The sequence below is a fragment of the Lygodium microphyllum genome, chromosome 25, assembly GCF_053477565.2.
Source record: "Lygodium microphyllum isolate KBCC chromosome 25, Lygodium_microphyllum_v1.1.10, whole genome shotgun sequence".
Lineage (NCBI taxonomy): Eukaryota > Viridiplantae > Streptophyta > Polypodiopsida > Schizaeales > Lygodiaceae > Lygodium > Lygodium microphyllum.
Window position 1 is genome coordinate 71,130,980 of NC_141159.1, and position 5,960 is coordinate 71,136,939.

Genomic DNA, 5,960 nt, shown 5'->3' on the forward strand with positions numbered 1-5,960 from the left:
CTCAAAACACAATGCGCATGTGATCCTTCTCATTAAATGCATCTGTATTAAATTTTGTTTTTGTTGGAAGCTTGAATGAGCATGTAGTCATAGTCACAAATCTAAAGGATACATTGGTCAATGCTGCAAATATTTGTGAGTGTGACATTAAATCCTATTTGCGAAAGAAACTTGCTAATGTGGCTAAAACCTTGGAAGCCAAAAAGAAGCTTGAATCAAAGACTTCACCCCCATGGTATCTGCTGGCTAGAGAGAATTTGGCCCAGCTTCTTTACCATGTAGATATATATTTGGGCTCTTTCTTGTTGTGAGAGGATTAGAAAGTATGGTATGCAATGATTTTCCCAGAATTTTTTAGGTTGAGTTTCAAAAGGAAGTAAGGACCAAAGTAGTTGAAGTGACAAAAGGTCTAAGTGCGGATGAGAGGGCTTTAAAAGAAAAGGAGATCTCCACTGAGTTGCGACGAAAGTACACTCATCGTATGCAAAAAGTATTGCAATGTTTGATTTGTTTAAAATTATTATTGTTGTGTTTGTCTCCTACTAATATGAAATGGTTTTGGTATATTTATTAGGTTTTGAATATTATTAATCTATCCCTTGGCAAGGAATGGAGAGAAACTTTGTTTTCTCTTCAATTTGATGGAGCGAACAACATCGTGGGTATTGAAAAGTTGAATTTGATAGCAATCTCTTCCGTTAGTGCAGAGAAAAAGATAAATTGGTTGAGATTGCTTGAGAGTTCAAGATCTGTTCGCAATACCCATGGTATGCCATCAACAAACACAGAGTTCAAAGCGTAAGAGTTTTTCACTTTTCTTGCTTTATCTCTATGCTTCATAGAAAAAAATTGTCTTCGCTTTACATGTTTTTCTGCCTTTCATTATTTCTATCATTGTAGGTAGTTGTCTAGAGAATTGTTGTTAGACATGATAGAAAAGAATGCACTTAGTTGTTTAGAGCAAGAGGTAAGAATAGCAGCTACCACAGAGCATCCAATTAATTTGCCTGATGAGCCATCTCTTCATGTTTACTTCACATCCATACAATAGGAGGGCAAAAAACATATTTTTGACAACATTAAGAAAACGGATGCTAAAGAAAAGTCTAAAAAAAAGAGGATCAACCCATTTAGTCCCATCTTGATGTAACCGCTTGTCGGTTGCTCTATCGGTTGGTTTTCTATTTTAATGCCTTTTGTTTAACATTGCAGTGTGTAGTTTGTGTTGGCTTGGATAAATTATCTTTGAATATTCCATGTATTTTTCACACTTGAGAGACCTCAAGCTGCTTGTTGATTTGCCCAATGTTTGTAAAACATGGGTGGATATCACTAACAAAGAGTCCACTATGTATGGGGAGAATATGATTGCTCTCTCACCATTTGAGATTGAGACATGGCCTCGCCCCATGTATTGCCAAGTGAGAAAGCTAAGTTTGAGGAATGGAAAAATTCAAAGGGAAAGGGTGCAAGTGGTGGCTGTCTGAGTCAAGGTAAAGTGGCTTCCACAACTGTCTCCTCTCTTTCCTTGAGCTTTACTTTTCTAACAAAGAATTGGTTTTGAAGGTGATCAAATAAGGGGCAAGGAAGCACAAAGGAGTGAGCATGCTGAAAGAGGCAAGCAAGTTCAAATTAGTGAGACACAGAGTACATGTGACTTTTACTTATTTCACTTTGCATATTCATGTCTCATGCAACTTAGAGAAGGCTAGCTCTCTATGTTGGATACTTTATATACCTTCCTTGTAAAATAAAGATTTATGTTTCTTTGTTTTTTTTGTTTTAGATCATCAAATTTTTGTTGATGACAATTCACCACCACTCGATGTTGGTATGCATGGTAGGTTTCATAGTGGTATGCTTCTTTTTATGGACATCCGCAAGTCGATTTTTTTGTATGTTATGCTTGTTGTTCATTCATTATACTTGCCATGATTATTTAGGTCCATCCTCACGTCGTAGACCACCATCCCAAAAAGAATATGTGCCACTCTTGTCCATACAAGGGGGGCTTCTTTGGATCACTCTATCTTTTCATTTGGATGTGAAGATTTTATTTCTATGGGTAAGGATTTTGCATCCTCTATTAGAAATGAGGATTATGCAAAGATCGATACATTTTTTTCTGAAATCAATAAATTGGGGGTGGAGTATAAGAAAAGGAAAAAGACAGTGGCATGGGCTGCTGACTTTGTGCTCTTGGATCTTCCCATGGACTCTACACATGGAAGAGGTGGTGTTCCATTGTGGAACAAGGTGTCAGAGGATCATATTTGGCATGGAGTGGCAACAGCTTGTCTGGCGGAGTCAGGATGGGTTGTTTGTCTTGCCTCCATTTCAGGTGATTCTTTGAGTCAGAAATATGTAAATAGGATTGTTAAGTACTTGTGAATAAGATTGTTGGGTAATTGTCAATGTTTAAAATGTATTTCTTTCTGTTAGGGGACTCTCCCTCGTAGGTGGAGAAATATGCCCCACGGTGTGAGCTGGAGATTGTGCATAGATTCATAGTTGAGGACTTAGCCTTCATGGATGAGGTTAGGATTGAGGGTATTTTAGTAGAGGTATTTGACATGGTTATTGTACTTTTAGTTTTCTTGGTGCTTTGTTGTTCTTGATTATTTTGTGACATGTCTCTATTTTTTGTCATTATTGTGTGACAGATGGATGACTTCTACTTTTACATGCTACAACATCGAGGCTACATGGCCTCTTTATGTCTTCAGGAGAGTGCCACATTACAACACGATCATGGTGTGTAGTTCTCGTGGCATGTCATTCGTCACTATTTGCCAGATACTGCAAGGGTATTGGAGGCTAGTGAGGAGGCACATTTGAGATCAGTGTGCAATGGAGTGTCGGATTTGTGTGATGCTTTCTAGAGGCTCTTTGTCCTCCTGGAGGATTGGCTTTGGAGATGGGTACTGGTACAACCCCTTTGATGCATGCATGCATTGCATCTGGCTGCCCCTATTATTCTTTTGATAGTGACCCTGACATTATTGGTCGCATTCTACAACCTTTGGTAGAGGGATCTTCTGTAGGTACTAGAGATCAGTCCAGCTCAGGCAAGGAGATTTCAGAGAGTGAGTCAGTGGATGATGCATATGGCTGCCCTTTTGATTAGTATGGTTACTACTATTGACTTGTGTTTTGTCATGGTTTGTCAAGGTTACTACTATTGACTTATTTAGGACATTATATGCACTCTACGATGATATGCTTTTGTGTGTGAGTTTTTTCAATGTGCTTTGAAATGTTAATGAAATGGGGTTTATAAAATTCTTATTGTAGTGTACTACCATTATATGAGGAGGAAGTTGCAAGGGAGATGAGCAAGGATGCCTCCTATGATACAATCAAGACAAAAACCAACAAAGGGAGAAGAGTGGGATGTTGTTTTGTAGATGATGAGTGTGGAGAAGAGAGGTTGTGAAGTGTATTGAGCTTTTGGTGTTGTATTAAGACAATGACTATTGTGCTAAGACTATGAGTATGGTATTGGGTTGGTTTGAAAATTTTGATAACCTTGGGTCTTTTAATCTCTATCATATGGTTTAAATATCAAATTTGAGCATGCATAGAGTGTTTTTTTGTCGCTTCAAGTCATGGTGTTGTAAGTAAGGTTTGAGATTTTTCAATAAACAATTAGAGTAGATAAGAGGTGTGATTTTGGTTCTATAGTGGTTGAAATCTATCACTTCTCTTCGTGTTACTCTTTTTTACTGTTACGATCAGTCTTTGCATGCTCGGTCTCTGTCTCTGCTCGGTTCATGCATGCTCGGTTTAAAGTTAAACTCGTGAGGGGCCTATCTTGCTTAGTTGTGACCCATAGGAAATTCCATGCATACAAGGGTCACCACCACAATGAGGGTCCCCCTCACTTGATGGTGACCCATAAGACATTTAGTGCACATGAGGGTCAACACCAAGCATAATATACCAAGATCTACCACCAATTTAAAAAATGTGTAAAATTTTTTCGGCAAAAATATGTAAAAACATTCAAAATGATCGACAAATACAACACTAGGCCAATGGGGTACAATAGCTACCAAAAGAAAAGGATGATACCAAAAGGTAAGGCAAAAGTACCTATTGAGCTTCGGCCTCTTGGGCAAGAAACTCTAAATCCTCAATCATTCCAAGTTGATGGCATACATACTTCAACACATTCAGATCGGCCTCCACTTCATTTAGCTCTTTGGCATCATGCGGTCCTTGCCAGTGTAGATCCACTTCTTTCAAATTTTTATATTCCGTTTTAATTCCAACTTTGTGTTACACATGGGTTTCTTCAACACGTACATATTTTAACATTCCTTGTTGGGGCCCATAAATCCCCCCTTTTTTATTTAGTTAATTCAAAAAAAATTTAATTCTCCCCCTTGTCATCGCTGACAGGTGGCAGGGGGAGAAAGAGGAGGACGACGTGGTGGAAGGGGAAGATGATGGGAAGGAAGGAAAGTCGGTGGATGACGAAAAGGAGAAAGGGATATGATGTGGACATGGGGAAAGGAAGAGGATGACAATGACAAGTTGATGATGATGACAGGGGAGGCCATGGGCCTACCACACCCCCTTTGGCATATCAACCTGTTCCGTTTTGCTGCCTCGCCTAGTCCCCACTGCCATGCATGCTGACAGGTGGTGGGTGGGGGGAGAGATGCCACCACCACCACTTCACTTTGTCCCCCAAAAAATACCACTCTACCCCTTATAAAACCCTTCCTCCCTCCCCCCCTTAAGTGAAGGGGTACCACCTTTCCCCCCCTTTTGCTGCCATGAGAAAAAGAGAGAGGCCCCTTACTGCCAAGAAGAAGAAGAAGAAGAAGAAGAAGAAGAAGAAGAAGAAGGAGAGAGAGAGAGAGAGAGAGAGAGAGAGAGAGAGAGAGAGAGAGAGAGAGAGAGAGAGAGAGAGAGAGAGAGAGAGAGAGAGAGAGAGAGAGAGAGAGAGAGAGAGAGAGAGAGAGAGAGAGAGAGAGAGAGAGAGAGAGAGAGAGAGAGAGAGAGAGAGAGAGAGAGAGAGAGAGAGAGTCCCTGTAAAAAAATTCTGCCTATAGTATTGCACTTGGGATGCCAAGTCAAGACTTCCCAATCCCAAAGTTCCTACCCACATTCATAGAATGCTAGGGTTAGCTGAACGCCTATGCGAGAATGATCTAGGGTTTTACCCTAAGGATCAATTAGCCAAAGACTAGACCTCCGTATGGATTTAGAAACCCTAGGGCCAAACGTTGTCGGCCTAGTAAGATTAGGGTTGGGTTGGCTCAAGAGGACTCCCAAACCCTAAGGATCAATTAGCCAACTGCTAGACCTCCGTATGGATTTAGAAACCCTAGGGCCAAACGTTGTTGGCCTAGTAAGATTAGGGTTGGGTTGGGTCAAGAGGACTCCCAAACCCTACATCTTGACCAAGGAATACCATGTGATGGGAGAAACGATCCCACAAGTTAGATGTGACACTTGTCTCATGCAACAAGTTGCAACATCACATGGATTTATGTTTAAATCACAAAATAGAATTGCCACTCCTTGGAACAAGGTTGGTAGGTTCTAAGTACGAGTTTAATTTGCAAGAGAATGAGTAGTCATCCTGCCACATCACCCTTTTGTGAGGCTGATTTGCCAAGTTAGGGAAGTTGTGTATCATCTAGCAAGAAATTAACCAATCAAGTTAGGGCGACAAGGTTGCCCAGGATTTACTGTCTTAGTTTAAGGAACTTAAGGTGTTTGTTAATTTGTGTTAACAGGGTATCAACCCTAACCCAACGATAAAAGGGTAATGAACAACAAAACCCTTGGGGATCTTGCCAAGTCGCAATTGATCCCGGATCGAATGCTGGATGCATTCAGAGAGAAGGATTCACACCTTAGCAGTTGGCCAAATAAATGACCACTGGATTGATTGTGTTTGTACAGTTAGAAGCACTGCTTGTACTTCTTTGATTAAGGAACTA

General features: G+C 40.4%; 2 pseudogenes; both read left to right on the forward strand.

The window, feature by feature from the left end:
• The first annotated feature begins 481 nt into the window (after positions 1-481).
• Positions 482-1,145, forward strand: LOC148014366 (uncharacterized; annotated as a pseudogene).
• Positions 1,146-1,349: 204 nt separating this feature from the next.
• Positions 1,350-2,762, forward strand: LOC148014367 (uncharacterized; annotated as a pseudogene).
• Positions 2,763-5,960: the final 3,198 nt, after the last annotated feature.